Here is a 20,507-nt window from a genome sequence, read left to right as displayed (position 1 = left end):
AATCCGTCCAGTCGCTTCAGCGTGAAGCACTAACAAACATACTAACTCGACGAAGAAAGGAAACAAGCAGTTTCTACTTTGGTGCACCGTAAATTTTATAATGTCTGTACTTGTAACAACGTCGCCTGGCCTCACGTGTATGCCTGTTACCAGTGGATAAGCTCGCATATCATAAATAAATCCAGCTCAGCGGCTAAACTGCAACGGGCTTGTGTGCAAGTATGGGTTAAACACTTTGAGGATTGTATAAGCATTGTATTCATTATGTTGAATCGTATTGTGTAGAACATATTAAACAATAAAAGCATTTTCACAAGTACGACACAGTTAGAAAATAAGAGTGAACAGCTTCTTCTAAGAATAACTGTTGTTCCACTGGTAAATACTTTTACAACTCTTGGCCAGTTGCTGACAATTCTCTTCTTCGGAGAGGCTGACATTTACTAAAGTGATTTTCCAGAACTTGTTTCCAGTGCGGTGTGTAAGCATTCCAAATTTCTTCCAAAGCCGTGCAACCGTTTCAGCGAGAAGGAGCAACAAACATACTCACTTACGAACTCTCGCATTTATAATATATATGGAAATCTTAGGCAGGTTTTTGGAACAAAAATTTTGTCGACTGGAGGAAGGATTATATCAGTAATAGTCGTTTCAACTCACAGTTCACATACATCGGGCTGATCTGGTCCACTATTGGTAGTCAATTTTTTCTTTGCAGGCAAGTATATATTCAATTAATTCGCTGTTTTTTAGCTTAAAGTATCCAGTAAGTTGTTACAAGCCATTAGTATGAAACACATTTATTGACATTTATAAAAAATCAACTGCTGAGTTACTCGCACACACTGAGTTCAAAAAAAGACCTTGTAACTTCAGTACTACATCGCTGTCACTGTCCAGATGAGCCCCTGCACATTATGACACTGAAAGTAAACAAGTTCAGTCCTATGACCAGTCGAAGACTGACTACAGTTTGAATACGTGGAAGCCAGATTTCCTCCTCCGTGGGTGCCTCCGTTTGCTCGCAAAGTGAGTTCTCTCTTGCACGTTCTGCGAAGAGAGAGCGAGTAACGCCACGGTGACAGAAGGGACAGCCATCCTTCTTCCTGGCAGTCGCCGCATCGGCGAAGAACTGCGTTCCACAACGGTGCCTTGTCTGCTGAAAAAAAAAAAAAACAATTATTTCTGTATCACCCAGGTTTCAGTAGTAATACAATAATACATCCAGAAAGAATGTTCACTCTGCATCGGAGTGTGCGCTGATGTGAAACTTCCTGGCTGATGAAGACTGTGCTGGACCGAGACTCGAACTCGGGACCTTTGCCTTTCGTGGCAAGTGCTCTACCATCTGAGCTACCCGAGGACGATTCACGAGGTAGTAGCGGAATCAAAGCTATGAGGTCGGGTCTGAGTCGTGGTAGCTCACATGGAGCCGGTACGGTAGCTTAGCGTTTTCGGTCAGAGGGTTCGCTGCACTCTGTAATAAAAGAAACTGAGTGAGCAGATCAACAATGGACTTGAACAGGTGTCATGGGAGGTCCGCCCCGGACATATGCAACGAACATTAATAAAAAAAAGCGAGATCAGAAAAAAAAGATGGTAGAACACTTGTCTACGAAAGGCAAGGGTCCCGAGTTCGAGGCTCGGTCCGACACACAGTTTTAATCTACCAGAAAGTTAAAATTTTTTGCTGTGCATGCAATAAAACTGTCGCATGCAGCACCGACTTTTTAATTTATTTTTTCTTTACTATCAACTGTATTTGTGACACATTTTGTAGATAGTATTCATATATGCCACTGAATGGACCAAAAAAATTAGATCACTGTATGACAGTTCAGAACATAGTAAGACGCGTGAAAAACTAATGCGCCACGCAAGATGTTTAAATTTATTACTTCGTTGCTACTAACTTTATTCGCAACACTTTTCACAGACAGTATACAAATCTGCCGCTGAATCAATCTATAAAAATATGTCATTGTATGACACATAATTCAGAAGATATGACGTCATAAACACTGAGAAGCGCATGATGCATTACGTTTCAATTTCTTACTTTTTTACTACTATTTCTACAGTAGTCATAACACATTTATCAGATAGTAGACACATGTAACACTGGATGTACCTGCAAAATTATATCATTTTACAACACATATTTCAAGAGATACGACTTGATATCCACTGAACTGTGTGAAAATGAGGGCGAAATTAACTAGAAATACAGGTGAAATATGTGTGTGAAATACGGGGTGCTTCAAAAAGAATATACCTATTTCGAGTGCAGATATTTATTAAACTTTAAGACATACGAATATGAAACTTTACAAACATGTTTACGAACCTCTCAAGTTCAGATTACGGATGTTCAATATGTCCTCCATCAGCGACACGAACAATATCACATCGATACTCAAATTCCTCCCATACACGAGCAAGCGTGCCCTTCGTTACTGATGTTATGACAGTACGGATTCGGTTCTTCAACTCTTCCAGGTTCTATGGGAGTGGTGAAACACAAACGTTGTCTTTAACAAAACCCCACAGGGAGAGTCAGAGGGCGTCAAATCCGGTGACTGTGGAGCCCAGCTGAGACACGCTAAGTACCAGCTCCTTGACGACCAATCCAATGGTTGGGTAGAGTTTCATTCAGATATTCACACATTTTGTGACTCCAGTGAGGGGGTGTCCCGTCTTGTTCAAAAATGAAGTTGTCTTCGTGCGGCCTCGGAAACAACCAGTTTTGTAACATAACCGAGACCATTAACCATGTTTCAATCAAGGAAGAATGGGTCGTAAACAGATGATAGGGATATCGCACAAAACACATTGACTTTGGGAGAATCTCGTACATCTTCAATGGCTACGTGTGGGTTCTGTAGGCCCCAAATTCGAACATTGTGTTTGTTTACCTGACCACTTAGGAAAGTCGCTTCATTACTAAACACCATGCATTGTGCGAAAGTGTTATCATTGTCAATAGCATCAAGAATCTCGTTACAAAATGTCACACGTTTGCGTTTGTCATGAGGACGCAGTACTTGTAACAGCTGCAAATTGTACGGCTTCGTAACCACCCGACGTCTCAAAACACGCCAAATTGTTGTTTTAGACAGTTGTAACTCCCGACTGGCACGACGAGACGACGAGTTGATTTTGAAGGACTACGTAGGAAGGCAGTTTTAATTCGTGCATCATTTTCTTCAGGAACACGAGGGCGGCCAGAACTCTTTCCTTTACATACACATCCTGTGTCTAGAAACTGTCGATACCATCTGCGAATGTTCCACCCATTCGGTGGATCAATTTGGTACGTCAATCTGAAACGTCTTTGCACTGTAATCGTGGAATTGCACTTCGAAGACTCGAGAACATAAAGTGATTTCTGTTGCGGCGTAGCCATTTGAAACATATGACGGTTACGTAGTGAAACAGAAGACAACTGACAGCTAGCGGCTATTAATATAAATTAGACTATGTATTCGTTTCTCCAATAGCCGAGCCGAGGCGCAGCGATCGATAATTTGGACAAAATAATACTTTGTATACGTATATTCTTTTTGAAACATCCTGTATGTTAAACGTATATGAAATAAATAGAAGCGAGAAGTCATCGCTGAACGCCACAGAAAGCCACTCAATGTCCCAGTTAACTCTGGCTCTAACCCATGCAGGTGTCTGTTTTCTGTGGTTTGGTGTCAGCGGTAAGCGGCACATGGCAACTCAAGATCTCAATCCAACTCATTGTAACCAATTATACGACAGTTCGTGGTGACACCATGTCTGTAACGCATGCCTGGCTTTCTGCTATTTTCATCCACCTATACCTCAGAGCCAGGTGAACAATCCTACGGTCCGCCTGCGGTGTAATGATGGGGGGGATTATAGCTTAGTCGTCTTGCCACACTGCTGTCTTGAGTCCATTTCGACACCACTGTTCCACAATCAATTCGCTTCAGCCAAGTGTCTTTGCGATATGTTAGTATGACGGTGTTATGTCCTCTTGCCAATGATCTGATCTATCTCAGAGTCCAAAAGATGAGAAAATGCTGCTCTCGGCGTGCTATGTTGCGATCTCCATCTGAAAAATCCCAATAACGCTAGACAGTAACCGCACCCAATAGCCTCCATGTACTCACCCCATTCTCCATCTGTAGGAGTAGCTTTCTTCTGCAATGAAGGTAGAGAAAAAATACTTGCATAACAATGAAATTTTGATGAACATATGTTACACACATGGAAATACTGGAGTATTAGTTTGGTAGCGATCATGATGTGGTGTCGTCCAGAGATCGCAGTGTCACACCAAAGTCGGCAATGCACATCGATACCAGACAAATTAGCGAGGTCTGGCTGCATGAGCAACAACGAATGAGAGACACTCATGAAGATCATGGCCTCTCTCTTAACACAGCAGCACACTCGCACAGAGGTCAATATCGAGTTGAGCATGTATGCGCTCTGCTCCAGTTTGAGTCCTCAGATGAAGCAGTCAACACCATCAAGTAGGACTAAAGAGTTAATGAAAATGAACTTCTGTAAATGTTGAACATTGTACTTCAAGTTATGCTTTAATACTCAGTGAGGGTTGTAAATTATCAAGCACTCTCCTCCGGCGAAACTTTTTATCATTCACACAATAAAGTGAATAAATATTTCATATGTTTAAGTTCCAATAACCCATGTCCCAGAGCAGTCAAAGGACCCACAATTATGGTGGGACGATTGTAATGTCATCTGGTTATAACGCATCACGTAAAATATTCCGTTTCCGTCAATGTAGCGAGATCGGAGTTGTGAATTCCTAATCTTAATACTAGGGCTAAACCAAGACTGAAAAATCTACTAAAACAATTTCACGAGTATAGTTCCCCCAGCTATACGGAGTGATGTTTCCTTCACCGAACGTGTCATATACGTAGGTCCATAGCGTTTAGAGAACACGGACGGTGACAGAGGGTCTCTCTTCTTCGACCACGCGCAGCAGAAGAAGCAATATTTCTGGTTTAGTCATTAAAATTCGATGTATGTACTATTTACAGGGCGACTGTGACATCTAAACAATGTTTTTTTATCCTTTGCTCGCAGGAGTAACACGAGTTTTCAGTCTCCTTTGGCTCATAAGATTTAAGTAAAGAAAAAAATAAATCAAATAAAAAATGTTTTTAGCCCAGATCCACAAAAAAGAATTGTAATTCTATAAGACTTAGACGTCGAAATTTTTGCACTATATGTTCTCCGCTATAAATCTATCTTGGAGAAATTGCGTTTAATACGTTTCACATTTCTACAGTATATTGATGTGCCATGGCATGATAACTGGTCGTATTTTGTACGAGAGAGTGTTGAACCTAGACGATAGTGTACCTAGGAACTCACAATCTTTTATGGCCGGTACTTCGGTCTGCTGACTGATTTTAGAATCACATGGAGCAATACTCTCAAGAGACAGCCATAAGCAGTTACCGCCATTTTCTACAATTTTTGTTCTTGTTGTTTTGGGCAGTATGTGTAAATATTTCGAGTTCTACTTGTTTAAATGCTGTATGGTTTATTAAAGCTATTTGGAACAGATAATTAATTCTTCATTTACAGAATTTTGTGGTAAAACAAGTTATATAACTTGATGACGATGAAACCATACTTCATCGGTCGTACACTATGTTTTATCTTGAAACGGCATAAAGTCTTTTACCATGGAAAAAGTGATATTTGCAAATGAACTGAGTTTCTTTAATTTATTAACAATTTTACCTGTCTCTAAAACTGAAGTTTGTGTTAGTTTCCAGTAGCTTCTATTTCAAAACGTATTTAACATGGAACTGGTATTTGATAATATTACTGCACAATTTGATTTCACTTATTGATTCTTGGTCTGTAGTAGAGTAATAATGTAACATACAGTCGACTATATACATTATTGACAAGATTTTTCTCGACTGAAACGCTTTTAAATTTCAATCGATTATTTGTTGCTAGGTACATGACCTTGAAACATGTTTTCACATATTCCGGAGCAATTTTTGGAATTTCAGAAAAAGACTGCATCACATAAAAGGTGATTACCATCAATTAAAAGTAGAATAACAAAGTATTTTACACTTCCATTACAGGAACGGCCAGAGCAAAAGTCTGAAAATTGTTCCAACCTACAACATTCTCCCCTATCAGTTCGTAAAGAATATCCTCGACAGCATGAGTAGATAGTTAGCACTCCTCAAAGTTTTGGCAGCTAAGTGAGGGAATTCCGTGACATCTTGTAACTTATTTTTCTCACTAATGCACGATGGGCTCTTTACAATCACGTTCAACTATTGTATTTGAAGAAATCAAACCTCAACTGTAATAGAACACCGAGGTGACGAAAGTCATGGGATAGCCATGTACACATATACAGATCACAGTAGAATTGTGTACACAAGGTATAAAAGATCTGTGGATGGTTGGAGCTGTCATCAATACTCAGGTGATTCATGCAAAAATGTTTACGACGTGATTATGGTCGCACGACAAGATTTAACAGACTTTAAGCGTGGAATAGTAGTTAGAGCTAGACGTATGGGACATTAAAGTTTGGAAATCGTTAGGGAATTCAATATTCCGAGATCCACAGTGTCAAGAGTGTGCCGAGAATACCAAATTTCAGGCATTATATCTGACCACGGATAACGCCGTGGCCGAGGGCGTTCACTTAACCATAGCAGCAGCGTTTGCGTAGAGTTGTCAGACAAGCAACCGCAGAAATCAATGTGGGACGTGCAACTAATGTATCCGTTGGGAAAGTGTGTTGAAATTTGGCGTTAATGGGCGATGAGAGCAGAAGAGCGACACGAATGCCTTTGTTAACAGCACGACATCGCCTGCAGCGTCATCCTGGGCTCTTTACCACATCGGTTGGACCCTAGATGACTGGAAAACCGTGGTCTGGACAGATTAGTTCCGATTTAAGTTGGTAAGAGCTGATGGTAAGGTTCGAGTGTGGAACAAACCACACGAAGCCATACAAGTCGCCAACAAGGCACTGTGCAAAGTGGTGGTGGCACCATAAAAGTGTAGGCTGTGTTACGTGAAAATGCACGGATCATTGACTGAAAATGGTTATGTTCTGCTATTTGGAGACCATTTGCAGCTGTTCATGAGCTTCATGTTGCCAAACAACAAAGCAATTTTTATGGGTGACAATGCGCCATGTAAACGGGCCATAATTGTTAGCGATGCTTGAAGAACATTCTGGACAATTCGAGTAAATGATTTGGCAACCCAAATCACCTGACATGAATCCTACCGAACTATTACAGACCTAACTGAGAGGTCATTTCGTGCACAAAATCCTGCACCGGCGTGACTTCCGCAATTATGGCCTGCTATAGCGGCAGCAAGGCTCAATATTTCTGCAGGGGACTTCCAACGACTTATTGAGTCCATGCCACGTCGAGTTGGTGCACTACACCGGGCAAATGGTAGTCCGACGGGTTATTAGGAAATATCCCATGACCTCTGTCACCTCCGTGTGCATCCATTGGCTGAAATACTTCTCCTCTAAGAAATTCATTGGATCCAACAACTTTTTACCAGCATTCATCTTTCGTCGTATTCATTTGTAAGCGTGACATGTTAATTTTTGCACGGACGCTATAATGATATCCTACTAGCGAACTACAACCACAATGTTTCATGTGTAACAAGTATTGCCATTTGGACACCATTTTAAATTTTAACGATTCTCTAAGTTTTCTGAGTCTCACATTTAATTTGACGCTGTAATGGCAACCCTACCAAACATACTTGAGGGAAGGTCGTTCAGTCCACTGAACATCTTGGGGTGCCATAGTCACAGGTCTTGGGGAGCAAACAGGTCACGTCTGCTCAAATTTTATGAAGGTATTGTACGATCCTAGCTCGACTAAGGACGCGTGGTTTATGGATCACTGCGAACTTCCCCAGCGTAGTCGAAACAACCTTGGCAACATGTGAAGACACCATTTATCGTCGCCAGTAACGATACGGGATAGGAATGGTCGGTGTTGTTCAATTGATCACGAACAAGCAGAGCTGCACATATGGCCACCCGCTGATTTTTCTGGTTTGGGCTTAGAGCATGCGGTACACATACATCCGATTTTTGAACTTTTCCCATTGCATACAAATGTCGCATGATAGTGGAATGATCACAACATCCAGTACTCGAGTACACTGACGTTGATAATTGTGGATTAATGCGTGTAAATGAACTTCATCAAACCGTGAAGATCTTCCCGAATGTGAAGGTTCACTAATGTCAAAACGATCCTCTTTAAAACTAGAAAACTATTTTCTTTCCGTGCTCTGTCAGGTGGCATTATCTCAATAAATGGTGCAAATGTTTCTACCTGCTTCCGCTGACGTCAAGTCTCTACTGAACACAAACAGGAGAATACGTCGGAAATGTTCCGATTTCTCCACTTGGCACTTCATTTTCTAGCGTCCACAACTCTACTCACTATCTCAAAATTACAAAATGACAAAATGTAAACATACAGCAACAGTGAACTACAAATAAAAAATGACAATCGATGAATAAACCCATAGTAACCGGAATACCGACATGCAAAACAAAAACACTACGAACTAATGCACCAACATAATAGTAAACAAAAGGTTTAGAGATAGGAGTCTACTCTTAATGCTATCTTGGGAAGGAGCCTAGAAAACAGACGACTTGAACGACAAATGTAATCCAATTCTTTTAATCTTTATTACTTTCTTTAATAACTCCTTCCTATTGCAAAAATGCAGGCACATATGCAGTACTAATAAACAACCGATTTCGATAACTCATAGCTAAGGAATGTTATCAGACAGGCTAAAACAATACATTACATCAAAGGTCTCGGAGCATGGGCCAGCACATGTTTCGAATACGTTGCAGAAGTTCCGCTGGAAAGCCCGTACATATCCTCCATACAGACCCAATCTGTCCCGATGCAAATTCCGTATTTTCGGAGCCGTAAATGAAGTATTCGTGGCCGTAGATTTTCTTCAGACAAAGAGGTGCTCGCTTAGGTACAGCCATGGTTCCCTAGGCGACCGTAAAAATTTTTCCATGAAGACATCGACTGTCTCGTCTCACAGTGAGATACATACAGTAAGAGATATGGCGATTGATTATGAAATGTCCGCCCCTGGTAGCTGAGTGATCTGCGCGACGGAATGTCATTCCTAACGGGCCGGGTTCAATTCCCGGCTGGGGTCGGTGTTTTTCTCCGCTCAGGGACTGGGTGTTGTGTTGTCCTTATCATCATCGTTTCATCTCCATCGACACGCAAGAATCCCAAGTGGCGTCAACACGAAAGACTTGCACCAGGCGTACTGTCTACCTGACGGGAGGCCCTATCCACACGGCATTTCCATTTCCATTTCCATATTATGAAATAATAAACGGTTTAATTACTCTTTTTCCGACTTTCTCGTTTTCATTTGACTGCCCCGTATACTTAACCGTGGCGTTTCTCATTTCGACCACTGAGTGAAATGGAGTCTTTCTAACTTGACTGCTGAAATAACAGAGTTTATGACAGGACCATTCAATGTTTGTTGCTTGCAGGGTGCAGACGTAAGTTTAGCACATTTTAATTTTGTGTGTTTTATATTAAGACAAGAGGGGAGAACCTACTTCAGCAACTGATCCTCTGTTCTAGCAGACAAATGTGATACGGTGCTTAAGATTATGTTAATTGTCCTTAAATTATCTGGGAGAAGGTTTTAATAAGTTCTTAGCCCTGTTAGCCCTATTAGCTGTGTAAGTTGGCTGTTAAGGTTTTTATGTTGGTAACGCCACGTAGCGCTCTGTATGAAAATCACTGACTGTGCTGTGTGCAATCTGTGGCTGGGTGGACTCATTGTTGGAATATTCGCTTGTGTAGTGTTGGGCAGTTGGATGCGAACAGCGCGTAGCGTTGTGCAGTTGAAGGTGAGCCACCAGAAGTGGTGGGTGTGGAGAGAGAGATGCCATAGTTTTGAAAGCGGACGATCTGGGCGTGTGTCCGTCAGAAAAAGGAAATTTGTAAGACTGGATGTCATGAACTGATATATATATATATTATGACTTTTGAACACTATTAAGGTAAATACATTGTTTGTTCTCCATGAAAATCTTCCATTTGCTAACTATGCCTATCAGTAGTTCGTGCCTTCAGTAGTTAGAATCTTTTATTTAGCTGGCAGCATTGGCGCTCGCTGTATTGCAGTAGTTCGAGTAACGAAGATTTTTGTGAGGTAAGTGATTCATGAAAGGTATAGGTTATTGTTGATCAGGGCCATTCTTTTGTAGAGATTGTTGAAAGTCAGATTGCGTTGCGCTAAAAATATTGTGTGTCAGTTTAGTGATGATCAGAATAAGTAAAGAGAGAAATGGCTGAGTTCGTCCAGTTTTGCTCAGCTGTTTGAAAATCAAATAATGTAAGAGGTTTTCCAGGACAGTCATGCTTAATTTTTCTAAGGGGACGTTTCAGCTGGTTCATTCTCGATTTTTTTGAAAGTGACCAGATACACAAACTGTCCTGATTTATTATTTTTGCCTTTATTTTGTTGATTGGTTCCGAACGCATATTTTAAAATTGAGAAAGCTATCTTACATTCTGCAGGACTTGGTATTATTGGGTAGATGAAGGAGAATGTACAGGGTGTTTCAAAAATGACCGGTATATTTGAAACGGCAATAAAAACTAAACGAGCAGCGATAGAAATACACCGTTTGTTGCAATATGCTTGGGACAACACTACATTTTCAGGCGGACAAACTTTCGAAATTACAGTAGTTACAATTTTCAACAACAGATGGCGCTGCAAGTGATGTGAAAGATATAGAAGACAACGCAGTCTGTGGGTGCGCCATTCTGTACGTCGTCTTTCTGCTGTAAGCGTGTGCTGTTCACAATGTGCAAGTGTGCTGTAGACAACATGGTTTATTCCTTAGAACAGAGGATTTTTCTGGTGTTGGAATTCCACTGCCTAGAACACAGTGTTATTGCAACAAGACGAAGTTTTCAATGGAGGTTTAATGTAACCAAAGGACCGAAAAGCGATACAATAAAGGATCTGTTTGAAAAATTTCAACGGACTGGGAACGTGACGGATGAACGTGCTGGAAAGGTAGGGCGACCGCGTACGGCAACCACAGAGGGCAACGCGCAGCTAGTGCAGCAGGTGATCCAACAGCGGCCTCGGGTTTCCGTTCGCCGTGTTGCAGCTGCGGTCCAAATGACGCCAACGTCCACGTATCGTCTCATGCGCCAGAGTTTACACCTCTATCCATACAAAATTCAAACGCGGCAACCCCTCAGCGCCGCTACCATTTCTGCACGAGAGACATTCGCTAACGATATAGTGCACAGGATTGATGACGGCGATATGCATGTGGGCAGCATTTGGTTTACTGACGAAGCTTATTTTTACCTGGACGGCTTCGTCAATAAACAGAACTGGCGCATATGGGGAACCGAAAAGCCCCGTGTTGCAGTCCCATCGTCCCTGCATCCTCAAAAAGTACTGGTCTGGGCCGCCATTTCTTCCAAAGGAATCATTGGCCCATTTTTCAGATCCGAAACGATTACTGCATTACGCTATCTGGACATTCTTCGTGAATTTGTGGCGGTACAAACTGTCTTAGACGACACTGCGAACACCTCGTGGTTTATGCAAGATGGTGCCCGGCCACATCGCACGGCCGACGTCTTTAATTTCCTGAATGAATATTTCGATGATCGTGTGATTGCTTTGGGCTATCCGAAACATACAGGAGGCGGCGTGGATTGGCTTGGCCTCCCTATTCGCCAGACATGAACCCCTGTGACTTTTTTCTGTGGGGACACTTGAAAGACCAGGTGTACCGCCAGAATCGAGAAACAATTGAACAGCTGAAGCAGTACATCTCATCTGCATGTGAAGCCATTCCGCCAGACACGTTGTCAAAGGTTTCGGGTAATTTCATTCAGAGACTACGCCATATTACTGTTACGCATGGTGGATATGTGGAAAATATCGTACTATAGAGTTTCCCAGACCGCAGCGCCATCTGTTGTTGAAAATTGTAACTACTGTAATTTCGAAAGTTTGTCTGCCTGAAAATGTACTGTTGTCCCAAGCATATTGCAACAAACGGTGTATTTCTATCGCTGCTCGTTTAGTTTTTATTGCCGTTTCAAATATACCGGTCATTTTTGAAACACCCTGTAAATGGAAAAAGTCTGATGGAAGTTTTAGGTGAGGATACATTCGATGAATATTTAGTCTTATGATTTTTAACAACATTCGTATCATATTAATTTAACAAAGGTGCTAATAACTCTGCTGCTAGGCGCCCTAAACACACAGGCACACACACACACACACACACACACACCTATATGTCTGCATGATTTCACAAGGTTCAGTAATGACGCACAAACACATTAATTCGTTTATTTATTGCCGTAAGTGTTTATAATATCGATACTCTTTTTGGGAAATCCTGCGGAATTAAAATCATGGTCGTGTTCATTTCCTCAGCACCTAATACATGATAGAATTTTCAGCTGACCCGTGCAATTCCCACATCCAACCAAACATTTTATGTTAAGTAGGTGCAATAACACTCTGTGACGGAGAAATATTGTCGAACATTCATGTTTAAAGTTAAGAAATGGAACTACCGATATTTTAATACAGAGTCGCGTTTAATCATTTATTATTTTGCACCACTTACTGTTGGTGTTTCCACTGCGATCAACAAGTACTCATGTAATGTTGATTGGCCTGCGATATCCCCTTTATACATGGTTTTCCCGTTGTCAGAAGTTATCAGTGTGTACACAACTGTGGACACTGCACGTGTAACGACAGTGATAAAAATATATTGTAGCAAAAAATTGATCAAATTGATCCGTGCGATCCCATCATGCAGGTATAGATGAACCAGGGAGCGGTCTCAGACGCCGATAAATTTCGGTTCTGTGTCCATATTTTTCCCCACTTCGGTGTGTAAGAAAATACATATCTTCGCGAAATACGTTAGAAGTTATCCAGTTAAAGTAACAGTTCTGTGAATTTAGATCGCAAAAATTTTGAAACACTGAAAAAGCAATGGAAAGTATAGCGCAGTGGTCTGTGATTTAGGACTGTTCAACGAAAAGAAATATTTTTTTAGCTCGGAGACCGGCATGTCGGATCATGCTGCTTTCTGACGTTTCGTCAGTAGCTCTTCTGAAAACTGCTGCAAGGCTCTGGGGGTGTCCACCTGAGGCATTACCGAAATATCAGGAATCACTGCGGACAGTATTTCTTCATGTACGATAAAATTATACAAAAGCACTAATTTCATTTACTATATTAGTTAGTTCTAAAATTCTGAACCCTCTCTAATGTTGTTGTAGGCTGAGTTACCGGAATAGTAGTCGCTTTACTGCATTACTTAGTTCTAAAATTCTGAAGCCTCTCTAATGTTGTTGTAGGCTGAGTTACCGGAATAAGTAGTCGCTGGCGTCTTGATGCAGCATAAATCTGGAGACGCTCAGTAGCTCGGTACGGGCTTTTGTTGAAGTTTCGAGAACATACCTTCACCGAGGAGTCGAGCAGTATATTACTCCCTCCTACGTATATCTCGCGAAGAGACCATGAGGAAAAAATCAGAGAGATTAGAGACCACACAGAGGCATACCGACAATCCTTCTTTCCACGAACAATACGAGACTGGAATAGACGGGAGAACCGATAGAGGTACTCAAGGTACCCTCCACCACACGCAGTCGGGTGGCTTGCGGAGTAGGGATGTAGATGTAGATGTAGATGTAGAGTACCTATGTGACAGAACGCAAGGTCTCTCTCACAATTGTACACGAGTTCTGTGAGACAGGTTTGGTCTACAGTTCGTTAGTTCGTACGGTTTTATTATTGGTTCTCGTTTTGTATTTATGGCTAGGAAGTTTGAAGAAGAGCCTGTTGCAGTTTCACGACTATTGAACCTCACACAAGGAACTTATAAACAAAGATACAAAAGTAAGATACACTTCCGAAAAGAAAAATAATACACTCTTTTAGAACTTTCCCGTTCACTCAAGATTTATTGTTGCAACAGTGGAGTGTATGAAATGCGTATGTATACAGATCAATAGCAGAAGCAGTTATAAGGTGGCAGATATCGAACATGCTGAAAAACCCATATTAGTACGTGGTGTAGTCTCCACGGGCGCAATGCAGTCGCTAGCTCTAGCATCCATTCGATCGTACGGACGGCGAATACTGTCCTGGGATACGTTACGCCACGCATGCTCGACCTGTTCACTTGGTTCTGTAAAGTTGGGGGTTGACGAGTCACACAAGTAACTTCTTGTCCAATCATATCCCACACGTACTCGATTGGAGCCAAGTCCGGAGACTGTGCTGGCCAGGAGAGCTGCTGGGCTTCTTGCGGAGCACGTAGAGTTTCACGGGCTGTGTGGGCGAGCATTATCCTGTTGGAAAAGGATATCACCTTCCTGTTGCAATAATGGCACAAGAATGGGTGTAACAACGTTCTGCACGTACCGAGCGCTGTTGAGCGTAGCCTTCAGAAACACCAAAGCTAAACGAGAGTTATAACCTTGTAAGAGGTCCGAGCAGATGTAATTTCGATGTATTGCTCATGCGCTGCCTGCGATATGCAAGGTATAAGAGAATCGCTGACCAGAGAGCAGTGTTGACTGCAGTAGGAACTGTGTAGCTGTAGCAGTAAGTTGTGGCTAGTCTGCAGTCTGCTCTGGTCTGGTCTGGTGTATCGTGTTGGCTGGGCCGGTCGCGGTGCAGCGATGCCGGAGCCTGAGTATTATTGTATAAGGTAAAAAGCAGCCTCGCGCATATGTAGTAATGTTATCTCAAGTCCCATGTAAATGTTTTAAAAATGTCCTAATAATAATCTTTCTAATATAAAGTAATTTTTAACAACCATTCATTTCAATTTAAAGAATTTACTAATTTCTCCAATCCATGATCATCCCGATTGTTGCAAAAGAAAAATCAGTTGCTTCCTTTCATAAATGACAAATCTATCAGCCAGCATTGCACAGGGCTGTGCCAGAAAAATTTATTGTAAGAGCAGATATATATGTGTTATCCGGCGACTTCATTGAGGTAAGAATTTTTCTCTTTTTATTCAGAATGATCTTTCAGGGCCATGACGCAGCACTGCTGACGTCCAAAATTTACCACAGTCTGTTATTGAAAAGTTATAAGCGAGCGACAATCTAATAGAGATGTTAGTTACATTGTATTATTACCAGTTTACTGAATATTTTTTTGTTGCGACGTTACACTGAATGTAAACGACATAATTATAATTTTTACTGTTGAGAGGTTTAGGAATTTTTCTGTTTTGAGGTTACACTAAAATGGGAACGAATTTTGTGGGGAGGTTAAATGAGAATGAATTTTGTGGGGAGGAAAAATGAGAATGAAATTTGTGGGGAGGAAAAATGAGAACGAATTTTGTAGGGAGGTTACAAATGTGAAAGAAAGAATTTTGTGGGGAGGTTAAATGTGAAAGAATTTTGTGGGGAGATTACAGCCTATCGCACCCCAGACCATAAGGCCTGAGGTGGGGCCAGTGAGTCTTCAACGAATGCACTTTACGAGACAGCGCTGAATGGGTCTACATCGTACGCTCAAACGACCATCACCTGTGCGCAGGCAGAATCTGCTTTCATCGCTGAAAATCACTGCGCGCTGTTATCCTCTGACGACACCAGTCGTGCCGTGCACGTCGATGCTGTGGCGTGAGAGGAGAACGGTTAGAGGTGTGGGTGCCGTAGTCCTACCGCTAACAAACAGATTTCAACAGTTAGTGTTGACATGTCTGGGCTCACAATCCCTGTTATCTGTGATGTGGTAGCTGTACGGTCTGCCACTGTTGCCCTTACAATACGACGATCCTAGCGGGAATCTGTGCTGCGTGGACGTCCAGAATCTTGTCTGTGGATGTGAGAATGTTCGCGTAACCACTGATACCAACACCGTTGCACAGCAGACTCTCACGTCCGACTTGTGTGACTGTTTCAGAGAGAGCCATCCCGCCACTTGGAAGGCCACAGTTTGCCCCTTTCAAACACGCTCAGTGGACTGTACGAAGCGCGAGTGCCTCTCCGTGGTATGCTTGTCTGCCTGCTACATACGTTTCCACTACACTGAGCTTTCCGGCTGCGAGCATTCTCTATTGAAGGATAGACACAGATAGGGCTTTGGTAGCTATGCCACTACGCTATGTGTTGGCGGACGACTTTGAAACCATTACCAGTATATCTTCTGTTTCCCAGATGGCACATCCGTCATAGAATCAAAACTGACATCAACTTTCCAGGTGTACTAATTTTTTTTTCCTTCAGTGTAACCCCGAAAACTTGAATAACCACTGGAGGCCTTCACTCAACACTTTTACGTGGCATAGCACTACTGTATTTTTTCCATAGTTACATATCAACTGAGAACCATGTCAAGATAACCATTTATTTCTCTTTTCCTTCCTCCGATTCTCTTTCATTTTCTCAGAATGGGCTCTTTTCATCTCATTTGACCATTTGACACCAGTTGTTCTTCGTTTCTTTTAGCTTACAGAAAACCTTTGTATGTCTTCAACTCTAGTCTGATTCTTTATATAGTAAGGTCTCCTATTCAACCTGCATTTCTTCTAAGTTCTTTTTAATTTTGCCTCCCCACCCAGTTTCTTTGTCTGTTTAACTGTTCTGGAAGAATACTTGGGTAGTCTTTGTTAATTTGTCTTCCTCCATTCTCTCTAGATGTCCATAAACTTTAACACATCTTTTCCACGTCATGTCTGTTATTTTAAGGCAGAATGAGTGTATTTCTTTATTTGGACCAAAAAACCAATTGGCATCCTTGTTCTTTGTTGGACCTAACATTTTTCGCTGGATTCTTCTTTGTATCTTTTCCAGATTTTCTAATAGCCTTTTGCATCTGGATAAAATTAGTGCTTCCAATCCATAGAGAACTACTGGTTTTACAACTGCATTATAATGCCTTAATTTAATATCTTTAGAAAAACATTTTTGTTGTACATATTTGTTACATCATGCCTGCTCTTTTCATTTTTTAGTCTTGATTTTACCTGCTCCTTTTTCACTTTTTATATTCATATTTTCTCCCATATATTTAAAGTTGTCTGTTTTCGTGATGTTACCATACTTGATTTTTAAAATTCTTGTTGCTGTCTTTTCATATGATATCTGTAGATCTGTCATCTCCGTTATCTCCTTCAGAAGTTCTGGTCCTTTCCTTGCATTCTCTGAGTTCCCTCTATTATTATCCGATCATCTGCAAAGACCAAACAATTTATTTTTTCTTTCCATTTAACTAACTTTACATAGTTATTAACTTTTTGTTCTTATTCCTCTGTTTTACATTCACTTACAAAAAAATAACAGTGAAAAGCTGTCTTCTTGTCTGACTTCTAATACAATTTGGCAGGGACTAAGTTGTTTCGAGAAGTTTAACTATAGATACTGTGGTTGTAAGTGTTTCTTTAATCACTTTCAGAGTTTTCCTGTCTACTGCAAATTCCTTCAGGGTTTGGAGGAGGGAGTCACTGTCTATTGAAACACACGCCTTTTTAAAATTAAGAAATATTGGCACAGTCTTTTAATATGATATTTTCATATAAGTAATTATTTGTTTAAAATATAGAATTTTTCTCTGGACAGGATCCGTTACTTCTAAATCAAGTTTCATACCCTCAGATTTATTTATCTAATTGAGGATATGATATGTCCAGAAGAGCTTTCGATAAGATTGTGTATTCAAAGGGTAGCAGTGAAATTCCTCATAATTATTGATATCTGTTTTGTTCCCCATTTTATAAAGAGGGTGAATTAATGTGACTTTCTAGTTTTCTGGAATTGTTTCATTGTTCTGAACAATGCATAGCATTGCTATAACAGCACTACTATTATTATTGTTAAATGCATCACTTTTTGAGATCTTCATTGAAATCCTACCATCTTTTCACTTCTTTTCTCTGCCTATTTAGACTTCTTTGTGTCCATTTTCTGTTGTCTCCTGCCTCAGAATCCTTCAATTCTGTTACTCTCTGATGCTGTTTCTCCAATTTTTGTTGTCCCTCTTGGTACACAGAATGTAACATGTTGATGACCACTGATTTAACGTACTGTACCTCATATAATATTACAATTTCTGGTGTGTTGTATCATTTGTTTCTTATTTACAAAATTTTGTAGTTGTTAATGAACTTAATATGTTTGTTGTATTTAATCCCTCTTGTATTATCAGTTCTCATAAATGATATAATCTGACATAATTACCATAAAGGATTGTGACTATAATATAAGTTAAATGTTTATTTGACATTACAATAGTGAAGCGATAGTCACAATACATACAACCAAGAAACCACCTCCCCCCTCTTCCCTTTCCATACAGTAAGTATAGTTTACTCACCACCCCTTTCCCTTACATTCTCCCCCATCCTCCCCTCCCCCTTCCTACCTCCTTCAGATATACAACACATCCAGCACTATATGCTTTTATATATAGTGTCCTGATGTGATACATAGTTATTATATCTAGTAAATAGGATTTTAATTTGTTCTTATAATTGTCTGTGTGAAAGACTGTAACAAATGACAGCTTAATGGGAAGCATGGCACTGGCATTTTGTAATTTGTGTACAACAATATATTGGTTGTTATAATGCTGTTTTGAGTTGAAACTTAGTTTCTTTGGTATAATACCAATGTATACCAGCATTTTGGTTTTTATACCAGTGTTTGTACTAAACATCAGTGAAAATAGCAAAAAATAGCTACAGATTTTAACAAGAAGTATATTTTGCATAAAATAGTCCCAAAGTATGCAAAAATCAGTATAATAACAAAAATAAATTAGCACAGTTAGTTAAAGCTAGAAGTGAAAACTTTTGGTTAACTTGCAGATAACAGAATTTTATAAACAGCACTGTATTTTAACAAAGATAGTCAGTAAATGTAGGAATACTTTTAAAAAATTATCTATCACAAGAACATTTCATTGCAATACAATGTGTTATATGCATGAAAGTGAATAAGTCTCTCAGACCAATACAGAAAAGACATGATAACAAAATTAAGTCTTTGTTGTTAGTAAATAATTGTATGTATGAAATACAGCAAGCAAATAAGAATAAGTTTGAAGATAGAATGATTAACCTTACTGACATCACTTTTACTGAAGAAGAGTTGAAGCTGATTGATAAAGGTTTACAATATAATATCCCAAAGAATTGGGCAGAAACAGTATTAAAGAGACCATTGCAGAGGTAAAAATAGCAACAGAAATGACTAAATAGAAAAATCCAGAAACAACTAATATTGGTGTACAGGTAGCTACAGCAATCAATGCTGAAAGTAAAAATTCCCTAAGTAGAAATACAGAATAAACTGTTTTAAAAACTATTAATAAAAAGCTTAATGAGAATAAAATATTAGCAACCAAGGCAGACAAAAGCAACACCATTGTTTTGATTAGTGATAATGATTACACTAAAAAAACAGAATAATTCTTTTCAAGTAATGACATTATAGAAGTTAACAAAGAACCAACTAATAAGTTTCATACAATGCTTAAAAAGCATTACTTTTTACTGATAGGGAGAAAAAAATACATGATTGTGTCACTCCCTAAGTTAAGATCACAGGTTAAAACATGTAAATTAGACAAAATGATCAGGCGGATTGTGAATAATATGACATCACTGAACTATGAGTTAAATAAAATACTGAGTTGTATACCATACAACATCATATTAATGTGAAAAACAGTTTAGAATTAATACAAGCTTTGAATAATATTAAAATTTCTCAGCAGTCATGTCTTGCATCTCATGATTTTACCAATTTACATACTAACTTTCCAATTGCAGACACAGTTGCAGTTATTAAGGAAAATAAGAAAGCAGCACCTGAGGAGATTATTGAATTAACTGAACTTCTACAAAAGTCATTACAGTACAATTATTTTCAATTTAATAAGAAAATTTGTATCAAAAATAAGGATTAGAAATTGGTAACGGTCTGGCTGGAACACTTTCCGATATTTTTGTAAACCATGTGGAAAATGCCTTTTTTTTAGCAACATAAAGAAATAGCACAGAAAGTAGTGTACTATAAAAGATATGTAGATGATATTATAATTAGGGTAAATGGCACAGAGCAAGACATGGTAAGTGTTAAGAACAGTATTAATAAAATGCACAAAAATATGCAGTTTATTCTGGAGTTACAAGAAGGCAATTCTTTGGATTTTTTGATCTAACTATTAAGAAAGTAGGTGATTCCCATTTGTACAGCATCTACAGGTAACCGACAAATAGTGGTGTGATTATAAATGGAACATCCTTTCACCCTGCAAATTACAAAAGAATCTTTTTTTAATTCTATGAGTTACTGGTTATTAAGAACACCACTTCCAGAAGTAGAGATTAAAAAAGAATTACAAATTTTGAGACAGATTGC

The 20,507-nt window shown here is 39.8% G+C and overlaps 1 protein-coding gene across 1 annotated transcript in view; it reads right to left on the bottom strand.

Moving 5' to 3' along the window:
• Window positions 1-461: 461 nt before the first annotated feature.
• LOC126176473 (leucine-rich repeat and fibronectin type-III domain-containing protein 5-like) overlaps window positions 462-20,507 on the bottom strand; it is a 280,061-nt gene continuing 260,015 nt past the window's right edge. Inside the window, exon 5 of the mRNA XM_049923628.1 lies at window positions 462-1,159. The gene's annotated coding sequence lies outside the window, so the exon portion shown is untranslated. The remainder of the gene's footprint in view (window positions 1,160-20,507) is intronic.

This window comes from Schistocerca cancellata, chromosome 3 (genome assembly GCF_023864275.1).
Source record: "Schistocerca cancellata isolate TAMUIC-IGC-003103 chromosome 3, iqSchCanc2.1, whole genome shotgun sequence".
Classification (NCBI taxonomy): Eukaryota; Metazoa; Arthropoda; class Insecta; order Orthoptera; family Acrididae; genus Schistocerca; species Schistocerca cancellata.
The sequence above is the reverse complement of the archived record's forward strand: the minus strand, read 5'-3'. Positions and strand labels throughout refer to the sequence as shown.